At 56.4% G+C, this 22928-nt stretch overlaps 15 non-coding genes and 1 pseudogene across 15 annotated transcripts; all 16 read right to left on the reverse strand.

The window, feature by feature from the left end:
- Window positions 1–47: 47 nt before the first annotated feature.
- On the reverse strand, window positions 48–211 carry LOC138498891 (U1 spliceosomal RNA). Its single transcript, XR_011278986.1, has one exon. It is a non-coding gene; the product is annotated as a U1 spliceosomal RNA (small nuclear RNA).
- Window positions 212–996: 785 nt separating this feature from the next.
- On the reverse strand, window positions 997–1160 carry LOC138498892 (U1 spliceosomal RNA). The gene has a single exon (XR_011278987.1). It is a non-coding gene; the product is annotated as a U1 spliceosomal RNA (small nuclear RNA).
- A 791-nt stretch (window positions 1161–1951) lies between these two features.
- On the reverse strand, window positions 1952–2115 carry LOC138498893 (U1 spliceosomal RNA). Its single transcript, XR_011278988.1, has one exon. It is a non-coding gene; the product is annotated as a U1 spliceosomal RNA (small nuclear RNA).
- An 801-nt stretch (window positions 2116–2916) lies between these two features.
- LOC138498894 (U1 spliceosomal RNA) lies at window positions 2917–3080 on the reverse strand. The gene has a single exon (XR_011278989.1). It is a non-coding gene; the product is annotated as a U1 spliceosomal RNA (small nuclear RNA).
- Window positions 3081–3873: 793 nt separating this feature from the next.
- LOC138498895 (U1 spliceosomal RNA) lies at window positions 3874–4037 on the reverse strand. Its single transcript, XR_011278990.1, has one exon. It is a non-coding gene; the product is annotated as a U1 spliceosomal RNA (small nuclear RNA).
- A 791-nt stretch (window positions 4038–4828) lies between these two features.
- Window positions 4829–4992, reverse strand: LOC138498896 (U1 spliceosomal RNA). Its single transcript, XR_011278991.1, has one exon. It is a non-coding gene; the product is annotated as a U1 spliceosomal RNA (small nuclear RNA).
- Window positions 4993–5782: 790 nt separating this feature from the next.
- LOC138498898 (U1 spliceosomal RNA) lies at window positions 5783–5946 on the reverse strand. The gene has a single exon (XR_011278992.1). It is a non-coding gene; the product is annotated as a U1 spliceosomal RNA (small nuclear RNA).
- A 792-nt stretch (window positions 5947–6738) lies between these two features.
- On the reverse strand, window positions 6739–6902 carry LOC138498899 (U1 spliceosomal RNA). The gene has a single exon (XR_011278993.1). It is a non-coding gene; the product is annotated as a U1 spliceosomal RNA (small nuclear RNA).
- An 804-nt stretch (window positions 6903–7706) lies between these two features.
- Window positions 7707–7870, reverse strand: LOC138498900 (U1 spliceosomal RNA). The gene has a single exon (XR_011278994.1). It is a non-coding gene; the product is annotated as a U1 spliceosomal RNA (small nuclear RNA).
- Window positions 7871–8661: 791 nt separating this feature from the next.
- On the reverse strand, window positions 8662–8836 carry LOC138498942 (U1 spliceosomal RNA; annotated as a pseudogene).
- An 801-nt stretch (window positions 8837–9637) lies between these two features.
- LOC138498901 (U1 spliceosomal RNA) lies at window positions 9638–9801 on the reverse strand. Its single transcript, XR_011278995.1, has one exon. It is a non-coding gene; the product is annotated as a U1 spliceosomal RNA (small nuclear RNA).
- Window positions 9802–10598: 797 nt separating this feature from the next.
- LOC138498902 (U1 spliceosomal RNA) lies at window positions 10599–10762 on the reverse strand. Its single transcript, XR_011278996.1, has one exon. It is a non-coding gene; the product is annotated as a U1 spliceosomal RNA (small nuclear RNA).
- Window positions 10763–11559: 797 nt separating this feature from the next.
- Window positions 11560–11723, reverse strand: LOC138498903 (U1 spliceosomal RNA). Its single transcript, XR_011278997.1, has one exon. It is a non-coding gene; the product is annotated as a U1 spliceosomal RNA (small nuclear RNA).
- A 789-nt stretch (window positions 11724–12512) lies between these two features.
- LOC138498904 (U1 spliceosomal RNA) lies at window positions 12513–12676 on the reverse strand. The gene has a single exon (XR_011278998.1). It is a non-coding gene; the product is annotated as a U1 spliceosomal RNA (small nuclear RNA).
- An 800-nt stretch (window positions 12677–13476) lies between these two features.
- Window positions 13477–13640, reverse strand: LOC138498905 (U1 spliceosomal RNA). Its single transcript, XR_011278999.1, has one exon. It is a non-coding gene; the product is annotated as a U1 spliceosomal RNA (small nuclear RNA).
- Window positions 13641–14439: 799 nt separating this feature from the next.
- Window positions 14440–14603, reverse strand: LOC138498906 (U1 spliceosomal RNA). Its single transcript, XR_011279000.1, has one exon. It is a non-coding gene; the product is annotated as a U1 spliceosomal RNA (small nuclear RNA).
- Between the last annotated feature and the right edge of the window lie 8325 nt (window positions 14604–22928).

A 22928-nucleotide genomic window follows, 5' to 3' on the forward strand; every position in this document is an offset into this window, starting at 1 on the left:
CAAGCTGACTCTGCACACTAAACTTTTTCTTTCTTTGACCAATAAATCAGGGGATAGCGCGAACGCAGTCCCCCACTACCAGAAATAATGCAGTCGAGTATCCCGCATTTGGGGACATCGCAGGGGTCAGCAAATCCGATGTGCAATGGATGAGCCTCACCCTGGGAGATCTGCCTTGTTGATCACAGATGCTCCCCTGCCAGGTAAGTATGAGTTGCGAGCAAGAGGGCAGGGGTTGGGCCTGTTCTGGAATCCCCGCTAAGCGAGGGTGAGAAGGCAGGCCCTGACCCAGCCCCAGCCCTCCCGGAAGCCCCGAGCGCCTGCAGAGCTGCCTGTCCCACGTTCAGGGGGAAGCTCCGGCAGGCAGAGCTCAGCAGAAGAGGCACATTGCAGCACAGGTCCTTTCTCCCATCAGGCCCTGCTCCGCACGAGATTTGCATAAATTCCGGCCTGGCCGCCAGCCTGCAGGCCCAGTCGGATAGCGAGCAGGCCTGGTGCAGTGCGCCCACTGGCCTGTCGGCCCCCAGGGCCCATGGCCCTCCTGAGCCGACAGGCCACCCCGCTTAACAAGAGCGTCTTGGGTGGGGTGCTCCCCAGCAGGACACGGCAACGCCCGATCGTGCCCGATCGGTGCTCGGACGGGGCCGGCGGCAGCTGGTAGCCAGTGAACCCCCCCCCCCCCCCCCCAATCCCCAGGAGCTGGATGGGACTTCTTAAGGTTGGAGGGCCTGGCCGTGATAACAGAGCCCGGGCGGGGCGGGGCAGGGCGGCTTCAAGAACTACTGGGGCCCCTGATATCATGGGGCGCACAAGTCTGGGGTTAGGCGCCTGTGCACTTGACCCCTCCAGTGAATGCTGGCCCTCTGGACTGCAGCAACATTCAGAGGCTACCTACTCACACACGTGACTTAAGAAACTCTGCTGCAAGACCAGGGGCTCCGTGTGTAAACAAGCTGACTCTGCACACTAAACTTTTTCTTTCTTTGACCAATAAATCAGGGGATAGCGCGAACGCAGTCCCCCACTACCAGAAATAATGCAGTCGAGTATCCCGCATTTGGGGACATCGCAGGGGTCAGCAAATCCGATGTGCAATGGATGAGCCTCACCCTGGGAGATCTGCCTTGTTGATCACAGATGCTCCCCTGCCAGGTAAGTATGAGTTGCGAGCAAGAGGGCAGGGGTTGGGCCTGTTCTGGAATCCCCGCTAAGCGAGGGTGAGAAGGCAGGCCCTGACCCAGCCCCAGCCCTCCCGGAAGCCCCGAGCGCCTGCAGGGCTGCCTGTCCCACGTTCAGGGGGAAGCTCCGGCAGGCAGAGCTCAGCAGAAGAGGCACATTGCAGCACAGGTCCTTTCTCCCATCAGGCCCTGCTCCGCACGAGATTTGCATAAATTCCGGCCTGGCCGCCAGCCTGCAGGCCCAGTCGGATAGCGAGCAGGCCTGGTGCAGTGCGCCCACTGGCCTGTCGGCCCCCAGGGCCCATGGCCCTCCTGAGCCGACAGGCCACCCCGCTTAACAAGAGCGTCTTGGGTGGGGTGCTCCCCAGCAGGACACGGCAACGCCGTGAAGGCAACGCCCGATCGTGCCCGATCGGTGCTCGGACGGGGCCGGCGGCAGCTGGTAGCCAGTGAACCCCCCCCCCAATCCCCAGGAGCTGGATGGGACTTCTTAAGGTTGGAGGGCCTGGCCGTGTTAACAGAGCCCGGGCGGGGCGGGGCAGGGCGGCTTCAAGAACTACTGGGGCCCCTGATATCATGGGGCGCACAAGTCTGGGGTTAGGCGCCTGTGCACTTGACCCCTCCAGTGAATGCTGGCCCTCTGGACTGCAGCAACATTCAGAGGCTACCTACTCACACACGTGACTTAAGAAACTCTGCTGCAAGACCAGGGGCTCCGTGTGTAAACAAGCTGACTCTGCACACTAAACTTTTTCTTTCTTTGACCAATAAATCAGGGGATAGCGCGAACGCAGTCCCCCACTACCAGAAATAATGCAGTCGAGTATCCCGCATTTGGGGACATCGCAGGGGTCAGCAAATCCGATGTGCAATGGATGAGCCTCACCCTGGGAGATCTGCCTTGTTGATCACAGATGCTCCCCTGCCAGGTAAGTATGAGTTGCGAGCAAGAGGGCAGGGGTTGGGCCTGTTCTGGAATCCCCGCTAAGCGAGGGTGAGAAGGCAGGCCCTGACCCAGCCCTAGCCCTCCCGGAAGCCCCGAGCGCCTGCAGAGCTGCCTGTCCCACGTTCAGGGGGAAGCTCCGGCAGGCAGAGCTCAGCAGAAGAGGCACATTGCAGCACAGGTCCTTTCTCCCATCAGGCCCTGCTCCGCACGAGATTTGCATAAATTCCGGCCTGGCCGCCAGCCTGCAGGCCCAGTCGGATAGCGAGCAGGCCTGGTGCAGTGCGCCCACTGGCCTGTCGGCCCCCAGGGCCCATGGCCCTCCTGAGCCGACAGGCCACCCCGCTTAACAAGAGCGTCTTGGGTGGGGTGCTCCCCAGCAGGACACGGCAACGCCGTGAAGGCAACGCCCGATCGTGCCCGATCGGTGCTCGGACGGGGCCGGCGGCAGCTGGTAGCCAGTGAACCCCCCCCCCCCCAATCCCCAATCCCCAGGAGCTGGATGGGACTTCTTAAGGTTGGAGGGCCTGGCCGTGATAACAGAGCCCGGGCGGGGCGGGGCAGGGCGGCTTCAAGAACTACTGGGGCCCCTGATATCATGGGGCGCACAAGTCTGGGGTTAGGCGCCTGTGCACTTGACCCCTCCAGTGAATGCTGGCCCTCTGGACTGCAGCAACATTCAGAGGCTACCTACTCACACACGTGACTTAAGAAACTCTGCTGCAAGACCAGGGGCTCCGTGTGTAAACAAGCTGACTCTGCACACTAAACTTTTTCTTTCTTTGACCAATAAATCAGGGGATAGCGCGAACGCAGTCCCCCACTACCAGAAATAATGCAGTCGAGTATCCCGCATTTGGGGACATCGCAGGGGTCAGCAAATCCGATGTGCAATGGATGAGCCTCACCCTGGGAGATCTGCCTTGTTGATCACAGATGCTCCCCTGCCAGGTAAGTATGAGTTGCGAGCAAGAGGGCAGGGGTTGGGCCTGTTCTGGAATCCCCGCTAAGCGAGGGTGAGAAGGCAGGCCCTGACCCAGCCCCAGCCCTCCCGGAAGCCCCGAGCGCCTGCAGAGCTGCCTGTCCCACGTTCAGGGGGAAGCTCCGGCAGGCAGAGCTCAGCAGAAGAGGCACATTGCAGCACAGGTCCTTTCTCCCATCAGGCCCTGCTCCGCACGAGATTTGCATAAATTCCGGCCTGGCCGCCAGCCTGCAGGCCCAGTCGGATAGCGAGCAGGCCTGGTGCAGTGCGCCCACTGGCCTGTCGGCCCCCAGGGCCCATGGCCCTCCTGAGCCGACAGGCCACCCCGCTTAACAAGAGCGTCTTGGGTGGGGTGCTCCCCAGCAGGACACGGCAACGCCCGATCGTGCCCGATCGGTGCTCGGACGGGGCCGGCGGCAGCTGGTAGCCAGTGAACCCCCCCCCCCCCCCCCCCAATCCCCAATCCCCAGGAGCTGGATGGGACTTCTTAAGGTTGGAGGGCCTGGCCGTGATAACAGAGCCCGGGCGGGGCGGGGCAGGGCGGCTTCAAGAACTACTGGGGCCCCTGATATCATGGGGCGCACAAGTCTGGGGTTAGGCGCCTGTGCACTTGACCCCTCCAGTGAATGCTGGCCCTCTGGACTGCAGCAACATTCAGAGGCTACCTACTCACACACGTGACTTAAGAAACTCTGCTGCAAGACCAGGGGCTCCGTGTGTAAACAAGCTGACTCTGCACACTAAACTTTTTCTTTCTTTGACCAATAAATCAGGGGATAGCGCGAACGCAGTCCCCCACTACCAGAAATAATGCAGTCGAGTATCCCGCATTTGGGGACATCGCAGGGGTCAGCAAATCCGATGTGCAATGGATGAGCCTCACCCTGGGAGATCTGCCTTGTTGATCACAGATGCTCCCCTGCCAGGTAAGTATGAGTTGCGAGCAAGAGGGCAGGGGTTGGGCCTGTTCTGGAATCCCCGCTAAGCGAGGGTGAGAAGGCAGGCCCTGACCCAGCCCCAGCCCTCCCGGAAGCCCCGAGCGCCTGCAGGGCTGCCTGTCCCACGTTCAGGGGGAAGCTCCGGCAGGCAGAGCTCAGCAGAAGAGGCACATTGCAGCACAGGTCCTTTCTCCCATCAGGCCCTGCTCCGCACGAGATTTGCATAAATTCCGGCCTGGCCGCCAGCCTGCAGGCCCAGTCGGATAGCGAGCAGGCCTGGTGCAGTGCGCCCACTGGCCTGTCGGCCCCCAGGGCCCATGGCCCTCCTGAGCCGACAGGCCACCCCGCTTAACAAGAGCGTCTTGGGTGGGGTGCTCCCCAGCAGGACACGGCAACGCCGTGAAGGCAACGCCCGATCGTGCCCGATCGGTGCTCGGACGGGGCCGGCGGCAGCTGGTAGCCAGTGAACCCCCCCCCCAATCCCCAGGAGCTGGATGGGACTTCTTAAGGTTGGAGGGCCTGGCCGTGTTAACAGAGCCCGGGCGGGGCGGGGCAGGGCGGCTTCAAGAACTACTGGGGCCCCTGATATCATGGGGCGCACAAGTCTGGGGTTAGGCGCCTGTGCACTTGACCCCTCCAGTGAATGCTGGCCCTCTGGACTGCAGCAACATTCAGAGGCTACCTACTCACACACGTGACTTAAGAAACTCTGCTGCAAGACCAGGGGCTCCGTGTGTAAACAAGCTGACTCTGCACACTAAACTTTTTCTTTCTTTGACCAATAAATCAGGGGATAGCGCGAACGCAGTCCCCCACTACCAGAAATAATGCAGTCGAGTATCCCGCATTTGGGGACATCGCAGGGGTCAGCAAATCCGATGTGCAATGGATGAGCCTCACCCTGGGAGATCTGCCTTGTTGATCACAGATGCTCCCCTGCCAGGTAAGTATGAGTTGCGAGCAAGAGGGCAGGGGTTGGGCCTGTTCTGGAATCCCCGCTAAGCGAGGGTGAGAAGGCAGGCCCTGACCCAGCCCTAGCCCTCCCGGAAGCCCCGAGCGCCTGCAGAGCTGCCTGTCCCACGTTCAGGGGGAAGCTCCGGCAGGCAGAGCTCAGCAGAAGAGGCACATTGCAGCACAGGTCCTTTCTCCCATCAGGCCCTGCTCCGCACGAGATTTGCATAAATTCCGGCCTGGCCGCCAGCCTGCAGGCCCAGTCGGATAGCGAGCAGGCCTGGTGCAGTGCGCCCACTGGCCTGTCGGCCCCCAGGGCCCATGGCCCTCCTGAGCCGACAGGCCACCCCGCTTAACAAGAGCGTCTTGGGTGGGGTGCTCCCCAGCAGGACACGGCAACGCCCGATCGTGCCCGATCGGTGCTCGGACGGGGCCGGCGGCAGCTGGTAGCCAGTGAACCCCCCCCCCCCCCCCAATCCCCAATCCCCAGGAGCTGGATGGGACTTCTTAAGGTTGGAGGGCCTGGCCGTGATAACAGAGCCCGGGCGGGGCGGGGCAGGGCGGCTTCAAGAACTACTGGGGCCCCTGATATCATGGGGCGCACAAGTCTGGGGTTAGGCGCCTGTGCACTTGACCCCTCCAGTGAATGCTGGCCCTCTGGACTGCAGCAACATTCAGAGGCTACCTACTCACACACGTGACTTAAGAAACTCTGCTGCAAGACCAGGGGCTCCGTGTGTAAACAAGCTGACTCTGCACACTAAACTTTTTCTTTCTTTGACCAATAAATCAGGGGATAGCGCGAACGCAGTCCCCCACTACCAGAAATAATGCAGTCGAGTATCCCGCATTTGGGGACATCGCAGGGGTCAGCAAATCCGATGTGCAATGGATGAGCCTCACCCTGGGAGATCTGCCTTGTTGATCACAGATGCTCCCCTGCCAGGTAAGTATGAGTTGCGAGCAAGAGGGCAGGGGTTGGGCCTGTTCTGGAATCCCCGCTAAGCGAGGGTGAGAAGGCAGGCCCTGACCCAGCCCCAGCCCTCCCGGAAGCCCCGAGCGCCTGCAGAGCTGCCTGTCCCACGTTCAGGGGGAAGCTCCGGCAGGCAGAGCTCAGCAGAAGAGGCACATTGCAGCACAGGTCCTTTCTCCCATCAGGCCCTGCTCCGCACGAGATTTGCATAAATTCCGGCCTGGCCGCCAGCCTGCAGGCCCAGTCGGATAGCGAGCAGGCCTGGTGCAGTGCGCCCACTGGCCTGTCGGCCCCCAGGGCCCATGGCCCTCCTGAGCCGACAGGCCACCCCGCTTAACAAGAGCGTCTTGGGTGGGGTGCTCCCCAGCAGGACACGGCAACGCCCGATCGTGCCCGATCGGTGCTCGGACGGGGCCGGCGGCAGCTGGTAGCCAGTGAACCCCCCCCCCCCCCCCCCAATCCCCAATCCCCAGGAGCTGGATGGGACTTCTTAAGGTTGGAGGGCCTGGCCGTGATAACAGAGCCCGGGCGGGGCGGGGCAGGGCGGCTTCAAGAACTACTGGGGCCCCTGATATCATGGGGCGCACAAGTCTGGGGTTAGGCGCCTGTGCACTTGACCCCTCCAGTGAATGCTGGCCCTCTGGACTGCAGCAACATTCAGAGGCTACCTACTCACACACGTGACTTAAGAAACTCTGCTGCAAGACCAGGGGCTCCGTGTGTAAACAAGCTGACTCTGCACACTAAACTTTTTCTTTCTTTGACCAATAAATCAGGGGATAGCGCGAACGCAGTCCCCCACTACCAGAAATAATGCAGTCGAGTATCCCGCATTTGGGGACATCGCAGGGGTCAGCAAATCCGATGTGCAATGGATGAGCCTCACCCTGGGAGATCTGCCTTGTTGATCACAGATGCTCCCCTGCCAGGTAAGTATGAGTTGCGAGCAAGAGGGCAGGGGTTGGGCCTGTTCTGGAATCCCCGCTAAGCGAGGGTGAGAAGGCAGGCCCTGACCCAGCCCCAGCCCTCCCGGAAGCCCCGAGCGCCTGCAGGGCTGCCTGTCCCACGTTCAGGGGGAAGCTCCGGCAGGCAGAGCTCAGCAGAAGAGGCACATTGCAGCACAGGTCCTTTCTCCCATCAGGCCCTGCTCCGCACGAGATTTGCATAAATTCCGGCCTGGCCGCCAGCCTGCAGGCCCAGTCGGATAGCGAGCAGGCCTGGTGCAGTGCGCCCACTGGCCTGTCGGCCCCCAGGGCCCATGGCCCTCCTGAGCCGACAGGCCACCCCGCTTAACAAGAGCGTCTTGGGTGGGGTGCTCCCCAGCAGGACACGGCAACGCCGTGAAGGCAACGCCCGATCGTGCCCGATCGGTGCTCGGACGGGGCCGGCGGCAGCTGGTAGCCAGTGAACCCCCCCCCCCCCCCCAATCCCCAATCCCCAGGAGCTGGATGGGACTTCTTAAGGTTGGAGGGCCTGGCCGTGATAACAGAGCCCGGGCGGGGCGGGGCAGGGCGGCTTCAAGAACTACTGGGGCCCCTGATATCATGGGGCGCACAAGTCTGGGGTTAGGCGCCTGTGCACTTGACCCCTCCAGTGAATGCTGGCCCTCTGGACTGCAGCAACATTCAGAGGCTACCTACTCACACACGTGACTTAAGAAACTCTGCTGCAAGACCAGGGGCTCCGTGTGTAAACAAGCTGACTCTGCACACTAAACTTTTTCTTTCTTTGACCAATAAATCAGGGGATAGCGCGAACGCAGTCCCCCACTACCAGAAATAATGCAGTCGAGTATCCCGCATTTGGGGACATCGCAGGGGTCAGCAAATCCGATGTGCAATGGATGAGCCTCACCCTGGGAGATCTGCCTTGTTGATCACAGATGCTCCCCTGCCAGGTAAGTATGAGTTGCGAGCAAGAGGGCAGGGGTTGGGCCTGTTCTGGAATCCCCGCTAAGCGAGGGTGAGAAGGCAGGCCCTGACCCAGCCCTAGCCCTCCCGGAAGCCCCGAGCGCCTGCAGAGCTGCCTGTCCCACGTTCAGGGGGAAGCTCCGGCAGGCAGAGCTCAGCAGAAGAGGCACATTGCAGCACAGGTCCTTTCTCCCATCAGGCCCTGCTCCGCACGAGATTTGCATAAATTCCGGCCTGGCCGCCAGCCTGCAGGCCCAGTCGGATAGCGAGCAGGCCTGGTGCAGTGCGCCCACTGGCCTGTCGGCCCCCAGGGCCCATGGCCCTCCTGAGCCGACAGGCCACCCCGCTTAACAAGAGCGTCTTGGGTGGGGTGCTCCCCAGCAGGACACGGCAACGCCGTGAAGGCAACGCCCGATCGTGCCCGATCGGTGCTCGGACGGGGCCGGCGGCAGCTGGTAGCCAGTGAACCCCCCCCCCAATCCCCAGGAGCTGGATGGGACTTCTTAAGGTTGGAGGGCCTGGCCGTGTTAACAGAGCCCGGGCGGGGCGGGGCAGGGCGGCTTCAAGAACTACTGGGGCCCCTGATATCATGGGGCGCACAAGTCTGGGGTTAGGCGCCTGTGCACTTGACCCCTCCAGTGAATGCTGGCCCTCTGGACTGCAGCAACATTCAGAGGCTACCTACTCACACACGTGACTTAAGAAACTCTGCTGCAAGACCAGGGGCTCCGTGTGTAAACAAGCTGACTCTGCACACTAAACTTTTTCTTTCTTTGACCAATAAATCAGGGGATAGCGCGAACGCAGTCCCCCACTACCAGAAATAATGCAGTCGAGTATCCCGCATTTGGGGACATCGCAGGGGTCAGCAAATCCGATGTGCAATGGATGTGCAATGGATGAGCCTCACCCTGGGAGATCTGCCTTGTTGATCACAGATGCTCCCCTGCCAGGTAAGTATGAGTTGCGAGCAAGAGGGCAGGGGTTGGGCCTGTTCTGGAATCCCCGCTAAGCGAGGGTGAGAAGGCAGGCCCTGACCCAGCCCTAGCCCTCCCGGAAGCCCCGAGCGCCTGCAGAGCTGCCTGTCCCACGTTCAGGGGGAAGCTCCGGCAGGCAGAGCTCAGCAGAAGAGGCACATTGCAGCACAGGTCCTTTCTCCCATCAGGCCCTGCTCCGCACGAGATTTGCATAAATTCCGGCCTGGCCGCCAGCCTGCAGGCCCAGTCGGATAGCGAGCAGGCCTGGTGCAGTGCGCCCACTGGCCTGTCGGCCCCCAGGGCCCATGGCCCTCCTGAGCCGACAGGCCACCCCGCTTAACAAGAGCGTCTTGGGTGGGGTGCTCCCCAGCAGGACACGGCAACGCCGTGAAGGCAACGCCCGATCGTGCCCGATCGGTGCTCGGACGGGGCCGGCGGCAGCTGGTAGCCAGTGAACCCCCCCCCCCCCAATCCCCAATCCCCAGGAGCTGGATGGGACTTCTTAAGGTTGGAGGGCCTGGCCGTGATAACAGAGCCCGGGCGGGGCGGGGCAGGGCGGCTTCAAGAACTACTGGGGCCCCTGATATCATGGGGCGCACAAGTCTGGGGTTAGGCGCCTGTGCACTTGACCCCTCCAGTGAATGCTGGCCCTCTGGACTGCAGCAACATTCAGAGGCTACCTACTCACACACGTGACTTAAGAAACTCTGCTGCAAGACCAGGGGCTCCGTGTGTAAACAAGCTGACTCTGCACACTAAACTTTTTCTTTCTTTGACCAATAAATCAGGGGATAGCGCGAACGCAGTCCCCCACTACCAGAAATAATGCAGTCGAGTATCCCGCATTTGGGGACATCGCAGGGGTCAGCAAATCCGATGTGCAATGGATGAGCCTCACCCTGGGAGATCTGCCTTGTTGATCACAGATGCTCCCCTGCCAGGTAAGTATGAGTTGCGAGCAAGAGGGCAGGGGTTGGGCCTGTTCTGGAATCCCCGCTAAGCGAGGGTGAGAAGGCAGGCCCTGACCCAGCCCCAGCCCTCCCGGAAGCCCCGAGCGCCTGCAGAGCTGCCTGTCCCACGTTCAGGGGGAAGCTCCGGCAGGCAGAGCTCAGCAGAAGAGGCACATTGCAGCACAGGTCCTTTCTCCCATCAGGCCCTGCTCCGCACGAGATTTGCATAAATTCCGGCCTGGCCGCCAGCCTGCAGGCCCAGTCGGATAGCGAGCAGGCCTGGTGCAGTGCGCCCACTGGCCTGTCGGCCCCCAGGGCCCATGGCCCTCCTGAGCCGACAGGCCACCCCGCTTAACAAGAGCGTCTTGGGTGGGGTGCTCCCCAGCAGGACACGGCAACGCCCGATCGTGCCCGATCGGTGCTCGGACGGGGCCGGCGGCAGCTGGTAGCCAGTGAACCCCCCCCCCCCCCCCCCCCCCCAATCCCCAATCCCCAGGAGCTGGATGGGACTTCTTAAGGTTGGAGGGCCTGGCCGTGATAACAGAGCCCGGGCGGGGCGGGGCAGGGCGGCTTCAAGAACTACTGGGGCCCCTGATATCATGGGGCGCACAAGTCTGGGGTTAGGCGCCTGTGCACTTGACCCCTCCAGTGAATGCTGGCCCTCTGGACTGCAGCAACATTCAGAGGCTACCTACTCACACACGTGACTTAAGAAACTCTGCTGCAAGACCAGGGGCTCCGTGTGTAAACAAGCTGACTCTGCACACTAAACTTTTTCTTTCTTTGACCAATAAATCAGGGGATAGCGCGAACGCAGTCCCCCACTACCAGAAATAATGCAGTCGAGTATCCCGCATTTGGGGACATCGCAGGGGTCAGCAAATCCGATGTGCAATGGATGAGCCTCACCCTGGGAGATCTGCCTTGTTGATCACAGATGCTCCCCTGCCAGGTAAGTATGAGTTGCGAGCAAGAGGGCAGGGGTTGGGCCTGTTCTGGAATCCCCGCTAAGCGAGGGTGAGAAGGCAGGCCCTGACCCAGCCCCAGCCCTCCCGGAAGCCCCGAGCGCCTGCAGGGCTGCCTGTCCCACGTTCAGGGGGAAGCTCCGGCAGGCAGAGCTCAGCAGAAGAGGCACATTGCAGCACAGGTCCTTTCTCCCATCAGGCCCTGCTCCGCACGAGATTTGCATAAATTCCGGCCTGGCCGCCAGCCTGCAGGCCCAGTCGGATAGCGAGCAGGCCTGGTGCAGTGCGCCCACTGGCCTGTCGGCCCCCAGGGCCCATGGCCCTCCTGAGCCGACAGGCCACCCCGCTTAACAAGAGCGTCTTGGGTGGGGTGCTCCCCAGCAGGACACGGCAACGCCGTGAAGGCAACGCCCGATCGTGCCCGATCGGTGCTCGGACGGGGCCGGCGGCAGCTGGTAGCCAGTGAACCCCCCCCCCCCCCAATCCCCAATCCCCAGGAGCTGGATGGGACTTCTTAAGGTTGGAGGGCCTGGCCGTGATAACAGAGCCCGGGCGGGGCGGGGCGGCTTCAAGAACTACTGGGGCCCCTGATATCATGGGGCGCACAAGTCTGGGGTTAGGCGCCTGTGCACTTGACCCCTCCAGTGAATGCTGGCCCTCTGGACTGCAGCAACATTCAGAGGCTACCTACTCACACACGTGACTTAAGAAACTCTGCTGCAAGACCAGGGGCTCCGTGTGTAAACAAGCTGACTCTGCACACTAAACTTTTTCTTTCTTTGACCAATAAATCAGGGGATAGCGCGAACGCAGTCCCCCACTACCAGAAATAATGCAGTCGAGTATCCCGCATTTGGGGACATCGCAGGGGTCAGCAAATCCGATGTGCAATGGATGAGCCTCACCCTGGGAGATCTGCCTTGTTGATCACAGATGCTCCCCTGCCAGGTAAGTATGAGTTGCGAGCAAGAGGGCAGGGGTTGGGCCTGTTCTGGAATCCCCGCTAAGCGAGGGTGAGAAGGCAGGCCCTGACCCAGCCCCAGCCCTCCCGGAAGCCCCGAGCGCCTGCAGAGCTGCCTGTCCCACGTTCAGGGGGAAGCTCCGGCAGGCAGAGCTCAGCAGAAGAGGCACATTGCAGCACAGGTCCTTTCTCCCATCAGGCCCTGCTCCGCACGAGATTTGCATAAATTCCGGCCTGGCCGCCAGCCTGCAGGCCCAGTCGGATAGCGAGCAGGCCTGGTGCAGTGCGCCCACTGGCCTGTCGGCCCCCAGGGCCCATGGCCCTCCTGAGCCGACAGGCCACCCCGCTTAACAAGAGCGTCTTGGGTGGGGTGCTCCCCAGCAGGACACGGCAACGCCCGATCGTGCCCGATCGGTGCTCGGACGGGGCCGGCGGCAGCTGGTAGCCAGTGAACCCCCCCCCCCCCCCAATCCCCAATCCCCAGGAGCTGGATGGGACTTCTTAAGGTTGGAGGGCCTGGCCGTGATAACAGAGCCCGGGCGGGGCGGGGCAGGGCGGCTTCAAGAACTACTGGGGCCCCTGATATCATGGGGCGCACAAGTCTGGGGTTAGGCGCCTGTGCACTTGACCCCTCCAGTGAATGCTGGCCCTCTGGACTGCAGCAACATTCAGAGGCTACCTACTCACACACGTGACTTAAGAAACTCTGCTGCAAGACCAGGGGCTCCGTGTGTAAACAAGCTGACTCTGCACACTAAACTTTTTCTTTCTTTGACCAATAAATCAGGGGATAGCGCGAACGCAGTCCCCCACTACCAGAAATAATGCAGTCGAGTATCCCGCATTTGGGGACATCGCAGGGGTCAGCAAATCCGATGTGCAATGGATGAGCCTCACCCTGGGAGATCTGCCTTGTTGATCACAGATGCTCCCCTGCCAGGTAAGTATGAGTTGCGAGCAAGAGGGCAGGGGTTGGGCCTGTTCTGGAATCCCCGCTAAGCGAGGGTGAGAAGGCAGGCCCTGACCCAGCCCCAGCCCTCCCGGAAGCCCCGAGCGCCTGCAGGGCTGCCTGTCCCACGTTCAGGGGGAAGCTCCGGCAGGCAGAGCTCAGCAGAAGAGGCACATTGCAGCACAGGTCCTTTCTCCCATCAGGCCCTGCTCCGCCCGAGATTTGCATACATTCCGGCCTGGCCCCCAGCCTGCAGGCCCAGTCGGATAGCGAGCAGGCCTGGTGCAGTGCGCCCACTGGCCTGTCGGCCCCCAGGGCCCATGGCCCTCCTGAGCCGACAGGCCACCCCGCTTAACAAGAGCGTCTTGGGTGGGGTGCTCCCCAGCAGGACACGGCAACGCCGTGAAGGCAACGCCCGATCGTGCACGATCGGTGCTCGGACGGGGCCGGCGGCAGCTGGTAGCCAGTGAACCCCCCCCCCCCAATCCCCAATCCCCAGGAGCTGGATGGGACTTCTTAAGGTTGGAGGGCCTGGCCGTGATAACAGAGCCCGGGCGGGGCGGGGCAGGGCGGCTTCAAGAACTACTGGGGCCCCTGATATCATGGGGCGCACAAGTCTGGGGTTAGGCGCCTGTGCACTTGACCCCTCCAGTGAATGCTGGCCCTCTGGACTGCAGCAACATTCAGAGGCTACCTACTCACACACGTGACTTAAGAAACTCTGCTGCAAGACCAGGGGCTCCGTGTGTAAACAAGCTGACTCTGCACACTAAACTTTTTCTTTCTTTGACCAATAAATCAGGGGATAGCGCGAACGCAGTCCCCCACTACCAGAAATAATGCAGTCGAGTATCCCGCATTTGGGGACATCGCAGGGGTCAGCAAATCCGATGTGCAATGGATGAGCCTCACCCTGGGAGATCTGCCTTGTTGATCACAGATGCTCCCCTGCCAGGTAAGTATGAGTTGCGAGCAAGAGGGCAGGGGTTGGGCCTGTTCTGGAATCCCCGCTAAGCGAGGGTGAGAAGGCAGGCCCTGACCCAGCCCCAGCCCTCCCGGAAGCCCCGAGCGCCTGCAGAGCTGCCTGTCCCACGTTCAGGGGGAAGCTCCGGCAGGCAGAGCTCAGCAGAAGAGGCACATTGCAGCACAGGTCCTTTCTCCCATCAGGCCCTGCTCCGCACGAGATTTGCATAAATTCCGGCCTGGCCGCCAGCCTGCAGGCCCAGTCGGATAGCGAGCAGGCCTGGTGCAGTGCGCCCACTGGCCTGTCGGCCCCCAGGGCCCATGGCCCTCCTGAGCCGACAGGCCACCCCGCTTAACAAGAGCGTCTTGGGTGGGGTGCTCCCCAGCAGGACACGGCAACGCCGTGAAGGCAACGCCCGATCGTGCCCGATCGGTGCTCGGACGGGGCCGGCGGCAGCTGGTAGCCAGTGAACCCCCCCCCCCCCCCCAATCCCCAATCCCCAGGAGCTGGATGGGACTTCTTAAGGTTGGAGGGCCTGGCCGTGATAACAGAGCCCGGGCGGGGCAGGGCGGCTTCAAGAACTACTGGGGCCCCTGATATCATGGGGCGCACAAGTCTGGGGTTAGGCGCCTGTGCACTTGACCCCTCCAGTGAATGCTGGCCCTCTGGACTGCAGCAACATTCAGAGGCTACCTACTCACACACGTGACTTAAGAAACTCTGCTGCAAGACCAGGGGCTCCGTGTGTAAACAAGCTGACTCTGCACACTAAACTTTTTCTTTCTTTGACCAATAAATCAGGGGATAGCGCGAACGCAGTCCCCCACTACCAGAAATAATGCAGTCGAGTATCCCGCATTTGGGGACATCGCAGGGGTCAGCAAATCCGATGTGCAATGGATGAGCCTCACCCTGGGAGATCTGCCTTGTTGATCACAGATGCTCCCCTGCCAGGTAAGTATGAGTTCCAAGCACTTTAAGCGTGGTGGGCGTGACAATTGTATTGACATAGTGTGACCTTAAGGGTCTTGTGGCCGTGTGCTTGGTGATTCTGTGTGTTAGGTAGGGAGGGGCAAGGTCATGCAGGCATTTGTGGGTGATAGTGAGGGTCTTAAAGACAATTCTCTATTTGATTGGGAGCCAGTGGGCCTGCCTCCTGATTTGAGAGATATGGTCTCTTCTGGCAGTACCCGTGGCTGCCCTCAGAGCGTTGTTCTGGACTAGCTGCAATTTGGAAATGTTTTTGTTGGAGGTCCCAATGAGGCGGGCATTACAATAGTCTAGCCTGGATCCTTGCCCTAGCAATGGTGAGGCAGTTATGGGGGGGGACTTGAAGGGCCTGGGGGTGTTGCGGACTTTAGAGTAGTACGCTGAGGAGGCAGCGATAGCATTCACCCGTCTGTCCATGGATAGGTTGGAATCCAGGTAGACTGAGCGTCTTCACATAGTTGGAGACCTTAATGGGGATGTTATCGATGGTGAAGGAGGTGTATTGATCTCCGAGGTTGCCCAGCGTCAGTGGGGAGCCTATAAGGAGCTCAGTTTTATCACTGTTAAGGCAGAGCCAATTCTCTGCCATCCAGGATTGGATGGTGGAGTAGATGGAGGTGAGGGTTTTGGTGTCAGCTAGGTAATCTCCGGTAAGTGGGATAAGGACCTGTGTGTCATCCACGTAGTTGGTATATGAAATGCCAAGGGAGTCGAGGATGTTGAACAAGGGCCTTGTGAAGCGGTTGTAAAGCGTGGGCGCGATACAAGAGCCCTGAGGGACACCGCAGGTGATGAGGCTGGGAGAGGCGGCTGCTGAGTCAGAGAAGACCTTCATGGCTCTTTCTTGTAGAAAGGAGGTGATCCATTGACATGCTCTGGTGGAGAAATTGGCTTGGGTGGCTAGATCGTGGCACAGGGTGTTGTGGTCCACCAAATCAAAAGCAGCGGAAAGATCCAGGAGCAATAGGAGCGCAGGTTTGCCTTTGTCTCCGAGATCGTCCATTTGGTTCTTTAGATCAAGGAGGGACGCCTCAGTGCCGTGTCGTGGGCGGAACCCGGATTGCCGCAGGCCGAGGAGACAGTTGTCTTCCAGGAATTTTTGGACTTGCAGGTAGGCTGTTTTGTCCAGTATTTTGAGCAGGAACGGAACAGTGGTGATGGGTCTGTAGTTCCCAGGGACCGTTGGGTCGAGCAAGGGTTTTTTTTTTTAAGGAGCGGGCGTACCCAAGCTTCCTTAAGTCCAGACGGGACATGGCCTGACTGGAAGGAGGAGTTGATAAAGGCAGTAAGAAATGGGGCCAGGATGCGTGCCAAGTCCTTGATGAGACTAGCTGGGCAGGCATCGCCCTTACAATTGGAAGGTTTAATGGAGGTGAGCATGGCAATGACCTCTACCTCCGAGACATCTTTGAAGTCAAATAGCGGGGAGGGGGTGGTCATGTTAGGTGGTTTGGCGTGCAGATTGGCTATTAGGTTGGAGAGGGCTTTTTGGTGTCCGCGAATTTTGGTTTGGAGAGTGTTGAGCTTCTCTAACATGGCAGATTGGATACTATTACACCAATTGGCGTCCTTGAGGACTGAGGAGGGTGGAGCAGGGGTTTTTTCCAGATGGTGAATAGTTCCTTGGATCCCAACTTGGCCTGGGTGATCCTGGCGTTAAAGGAGGCAGCTTTGGCTGCGGTAATGTTTGTTTTATAGGATTTGGAGATGACTTTGAACTTTTGTTTGGTGGCTTCAGAGGGGTTGGCTTTCCATGCGGAGAAGGCAGTCCTCTTAAGGGCACGTCGGTCAAGGAGTTTTTTAGTGAACCAAGCATTGGTATGTTTGGCCTTTTTGAGGGTCAGAGTGGCGATGGCGTCCACGATTGACGTGATGACTTCCCTGAAAGTGTTGGCTAATGTTTCAGGGTTGTTGGAGGATGGGGCCTGTAGGGCAGAGTGAAGAGGGTAGGGTGCTAGATTCTCTGCTGTGAGTAGACATGAGCTCCTTGTGTAGGTGGCTGGGCACGGTGGGGGGGGGGGGGGGGGGGGTGAGGGCAACTTTTTTGGTTCCAAGATTGAATTGGATGTAGTGGTGGTCGGACCAGGGGATGGGGGTGTTTGCGGTGATGAGAAGGGAGCAGTTGTGGTGGCTGATCCAGTCAAGGGTGCTACCTTTGATGTGTGTGGGGTTCGATATAGATTGCGTGAGGTCGAGGTTGGATAGTGCCTTCTTGAGGGATTTGGCATGGGAGTCCTTAGGGTCATTGAGTCCTAGGTTGAGATCTCCTAGAAGTATAACCTGTGATGTCTTTTTGATGTTGTTGGAGAGAGCAGGGATGAGGGTATCGTGGAAGTCAAGGCTTGGGCCTGGGGGTCTATACACGATGTGCATAGTTATGGTGCCGTTAGGGGAGACGTTGATATTTAGTGGGAGGTAGTCGCTGTTGTCGTCAAGTAGTCCATCGATTACTCTGATGGCAAGAGTTTCCCTAGCGATGAGGGCGACGCGACCACCTCTGTGGGAGGTGGAGTCTTTCTTAAGGATGGAGTATCCAGATGGAATAGCCAGCGAAAGTACTGGGCCTGAGCTCTCGTTGAGCCACGTTTCAGTGAGGATGAGGAGGTCAAGGTTGTCCTTGATGAGCAGGTCATTAATGTCAAGGGCCTGGGCAGGCACTGAACGTGCATTAAGCATGGCGCAGCTGAGTGTGTAGGGAGTAGGGTGCTTAGGGGGAAGTGGGCTGGTGGATGTGGACGGGGCCTCAGCTGAGATGATCAAGGGGGCATTGGCATGGGCATTGAGTATGGTAACAACATTGGGCATGTCATTACCACCAATAGACATATCTTTATTAGCAGTAAACAAGGGAGCAGCCACATGTGCGGTGGGCATAGGAACATCATAGTGCATAGCATTAACAGTAGGCGCGGGAGCAGCCACATGTGCGGTAAGCATAGGAACATCATAGTGCATAGCATTGACAACAGTAGGCGCGGGAGCAGCCACATGTGCGGTAGGCATAGGAACATCATAGTGCATAGCATTGACAACAGTAGGCGCAGGAGCAGCCCCATGTGCAGTAGGCAAGGGAGCAACTTTAGGCATAGAATTATGTATTAAAGGCAAACCCTAAGTGTACAGATGTGTGAACTCGGTACGAACCCTAGATCCGTAATGCATTAACTGGGAAATGGGTTGAACATCATGTTTTCGAAGGTATATAAAGTGCGACTATTCTAATGTACAGTCGCACTCACTGAGCATACCGAACCACGCTGGAGTTCGCTGTGTTGTACTGAGGGCAAATAGCTATCTGTTGCCTTGACCTTTGAAACTGTTCAGTATAAAATAAAGATCTTTGTATGTTCCTTTGTAACCCGTGTTTGGTGTATTTCCTTTTGGGGTACTCCGCCTCGATATTTTCTCTTTGTTTTCATACTTTGTCCAAAATGTCAGTGAGCTCATACCCCGGAAGAGGTGTGGTGGACGCCTTCAACCCAAGGGTGTCAACAACCCTACGAACCAGATCTGTGAACCTGATGTTACCATGGGTATAAGGCTGGTTTTGTTGTAACTCAAGTTCTGGGGAAGTAGCCAGACCACTGACGTCTTGTAGACCCTGAGCCAGGGCCGATAAATCTGTCATTGAAAGAAATCTACACAGCCAGTTCCTGTGTAAACAGGGTCAGCTGGGTCATCAACACCAAACATGGATGCCATCGAGTTGAAAAAAACCCAATCTGCAGCACAAATTAACCGTAGCCGACTGTCGGCGAGGAGGGCTTGAGAATAGGTTTCAAAGCCAAAGCTTTCATTACCAAAAGGTTCTTTCAGCACGGAGGGAGGCTCGGATAACCGATTGGCATTGTGAGCCTTGTCCCTATGGCCCTCCGGTGACTTATGCCTGGTAGGCATGACATCCGAACGAGTTTCAGGTCGATGTTGTCGACAGAGTGGCTGGCTTGCGGTCGGGAGCACCGCTTTTGCCGCCTAAGTTTGCTGGTCGGGGACCAGAGCCACACCTACAGCAGCTTGTTGTCTAAACAGATCAAGCATGGAAGTGTTAAAAGTTTCCCACTGCTCCCAAGTGGTCGGCCCCTCTGAGGCTTACCTCTATCCGACGACAAGGTGGTCTCCACGTTGATGCCGCTTCTTCTTCCGCGAGGAATGGCTCCTGGAGTAGGACCGTCTTAGTGTTTTTGCAATGTCGGTCTTTCCCTTTGTCGGGAGTGGGCTCCTCAGTCTCTGCCTCCAAAGACCGGACAAGGGACAGCAGCAGAGATTTGGCGATTGGTCGGCGCAAAGCCAGTTTCCTGGCCCTCTCATGTAGGGACTTTGGTTGCATATTAGAGCACGATGTGCAGGCCCCAGTGTGGTGACCAACACCTAGGAATCACAGACACGTTGTGGGGGTCAGTTACTGACATTTTGGCCTCGCAATCGCATCATCGCTTGAGGCCCGAGACCCTGTGAGATGACATTGCGTCAAGGTTTTCCGAGAAAATATACAACGAGGTGCAAAAAAAGTCCAATAAACTTGACTCGTGTTCACAATGCAGCGTGCAGAAAAAAGGAACTGAAGCATGGGGCGTAGTGACGGGCTATATATACACACACGACGCTTGACGTCACTTCTGGAGCCGACGATTGGTAGCCTGACAAGACAGATAGATTACCGAGTCGAGGTCCATTACACCACCTGTTAAGTTTTTGGAATCGCAGAGCAGGATGATGCACATCTATCAAAATGAGGAATCTGCAGGAGAAAAGCAATCCACTGAAGTAGTTCCCCCTCCAAATTGTTTCAGGACCTTTGCGCCTTTCCCACTGGGCAGGAGACCCAACCGAGTACAGCAACGGGAAAGGTAATGTAATGAAACAGAGGGGCACTTCAGTGTGTTATTAGTAGTAGTAATCTTTGTGTCTATTTGATTAGGATTACAATAACTTCTGGTGCAAAGGGGTATTGTCTCCTGGCCCTAGGCGACCAAAGTTGAACAAAAACCCATATAACCTGTTGTCATTATCAGGCAACCCCTATGCACTCTGGGGGGTTTTACGGCCTCCTATTTTTCTTGTAATTATGTACAAATTCTTAAGGGTTGCTTAATCTGTTCACACAATGAAGAAGAAATGAACAATTGTACTAATGAAAGTAACAATCAGACAATTCTCCTTATATTCTCAAAACAATTACTCAGGTTTAAACAAAATCTCAATATAGAAACTTTCAACAAAAATAATTCGGTTTCACTTTTAGAGTTCTCTCAAAAGAGTAAAATCTAACAATACATTACTATTATGTCTCCTGTATGTGTTGCTCAACATTTCTTTTGTGACACAACCAACATAATTGCTTTTGTTTTAGTAGAAAAACAATGTTTTAGTTTCATCTGAGTTCAGTCTTTTAATAATTAGTCGACGTGTTTCTGATATATTATCCAGCATCAGGGCTTTATGAACTTTGATTTGTAATAAATTGTCTTATCCACCTTCTTCTGTAATTCTGAAATTAGCAATAATATATATTCAAATGTCAATCATTCCATATTTGTCATAATCCACTATCAAAGTGAATTCAGTGATTCAAAGTAACTAAATGCTTCTCATGGCCCTCCTCTTTGCCAAGGTCCACAGTGTAACATCTTTGGACTGATGACCCGTTTATGTCCTTACGTTTCCTGGCTTCTTTAAGGATAACCTCCTTAGTAGTGAAGTCATGCAACTTGACCAGCACTTCCCTGGGCGGACCATAGCGATCTTTCCTCACCCCTGCCTGGTGGACTGACAATCATCTGGGAATTTCTCCCATTCTCTGGACATAGCTTCGTGAATAGATCTGTGACGCAGCCTCCAATGTCCATGCGAACTGTTCTGTCTGTTAAAAATGTAATCCGAAAGTTGTCTGCGCGAACCGATTTTACACGTCATTGCACCTGTTGTGCAGGGCTTCACATTGGTCAGCAAGTGCTTGCAAGTCCTGTTTCTGTGCTGTGGCTCATTAATCCAGATTCGCAATTGACCTTTAATTTTCCGCCACTCTGTCTCCCAAATCTCCAATCTCCTTTTTGGTTTCGGAGATTGATATACAAAAGTTTTCCTTGGCCGCTGCAAGTTCAGATTTAAGGAGAGCTGAGATGTCTTTGGGGAGCCCCGCCGCTGTGGAGAGCATCAATTCATAAGTTGGGGCAGCGTCGTCCCCTCGCCCCTCTTCCGAGACCTATCTCATGTCCTCCCCTCGTTGCTTGCTGTGCCCTGCAAATACGATTTCAGAGAGGTTGCCTTGATCTGTTTGGGGCCTTTCCCCATGTTATAATTATAATTGTGTTATATAAATGGTGTGTTCTAAGGGTCGGTGACCGCCTTCCTTTGTTTCCTAGAGTCCCCCCATTAGACACCAGGTGAGTAGGGTAGAGGCTATGTGCTACTAATGCGGCTGAGTAGCACCAGGTCCCTCTGTGGGGTCAATTCCTACTACAGGTTGATTTCTTCATGTCACGCACAGCACTGGAGTCAAAGCTTCATCTCGGGGGGCCCCCACTGATATGCCCCCCCAGTGCCTCCATCATTCTCCAGATGGGTGCATAATAAGTCCACCAGTGGGCTACACACTACCAAAGAGGTTGCCTGCTGCAGGTTGGAGTGCTGCAGGCCACTTCAGCACACCATCAACTGCCTTCCTTTATTGGTGCTCACCGCCTCTCCAGCCCTTGGGGTTCTGCCTTGATACGACACGCGTGTCTCCTAGCGGGCCTAGGGGAAGGTGGAACAGAGCCAATTATGGCCCGTCTGCTCCATCATCCATCTTGGCCATGCCCAAGTCTGTCCCAAATTTAACATATGCAGACAACGTACTACTGCTGGTTGAATTAGAATTATGAATGCAATTGATCCATACTCGAGGGATAATGAATTGCAGATCAATGGGGGAAAGAAGTCTTTCGTTTTTGTAGGAGTGAGAAAAAAAAAAGATGCATTTTACCTAAACAATTAATGATCAGAGATTGGTCCCCGTTCAGAACTTGACATATTTGGGCTTCAGTTTGGACGCATGTTCATCGATGAAAATGACGCAGTTGAACATTTTTGCTAAGTTGTACCAGCCGATTGCCCATCAATTCGAAATACTGTCATTTCTCAATGAAGCCTTTGGTGGACTTCTATAAATGAAGGTGGTAAGCGCCTTGCTTTATGGCATGGTTCTGAGTAAAACCTCAAGGGCAATTGACTACGAAAGGGTGGAGGCCAAGCTTTGGAAGAAGGTCCTTAATCTTCTTGAAAGTGTTTTGATTACAGCCTTGAGATTTGGAATAGGGTTGACGTCTATGAAAAGCTGTTTGGTCTGGCGGGTCCTATCAATCTATCGCAAGCTGCTTGATCCCTTTTTTCCGGGTTGCGGGCTGTCCTGAATTTCAAATCCTGTATGTCTGTGTTAAATTTCCAAAACTGTGCATAACTTATTTTGCTTAATAATAACCAGTCTGTATGATCACGATTGGACGTAGACAATTTCAGAGCCTGCACTTTCTCAACTGTCAAAGTGTCTGTCAGTGGTGGATAAACCTTTGGGGGTCTAGCCTAGGAATCCGAGTAAGCTCTCCAAAAACTACTGGGGTCTGCCACTATTAAGATACAGGCTGAACTTGCTCCCCACTGGGGAGTTTTGCAGAGCGAGATCTATTGCTCAAGATGATGCAATGGGAAGTTGTGCACTGTGTGGTCTGGGGGTCCTTTGCAAACCAGGAAAGATATCATGGTTGAGTGCTCCGCCTTGAACAGCATGAGAACATTGCTTTCATCAAACTTGATGATCTATTTCTAAGATCGCCTAGTGGTGAGGAAAATACTATTGCTGTCAAATTATTACATCATGCAAGGGTGGTGGAAATCAGATGGTGATTTAGAAATCACTGTAGTTATGGTCCTGTTTTATGGCAAGAACATTAACATTATTGTATTATTGGAACATTTATTTATGAAGTTTGTGTTTGTATGACATCGTATGATACTGTTAACTTTGTGTAAGGTTGTTTCTACTTTCAACCAATATCACAAAATAAAACAGGGCTGGTGCCAACATTGCTAAGTACCCACGGATCTGGAAGAGAATGCACATTGTATTTCACTCCTCTCATCCATTTTGGAAGTGCTAGAATGTAGGAGCAACTGGAGAGCAGAGGTGCTGGATTGACAGGTGTGTGATGGGGGAGGAGAGAGGGATGGCTTTATTGTGCCAGCTACTGTAAGTACAACAAGAGTTTGAATAACCCAACACTTAATGACTGCAATCTTGAAAAGTAACTGCAGCTAAACAA

Source organism: Ambystoma mexicanum, chromosome 5q (assembly GCF_040938575.1).
Source record: "Ambystoma mexicanum isolate Mex_15411 chromosome 5q, UKY_AmexF1_1, whole genome shotgun sequence".
Lineage (NCBI taxonomy): Eukaryota > Metazoa > Chordata > Amphibia > Caudata > Ambystomatidae > Ambystoma > Ambystoma mexicanum.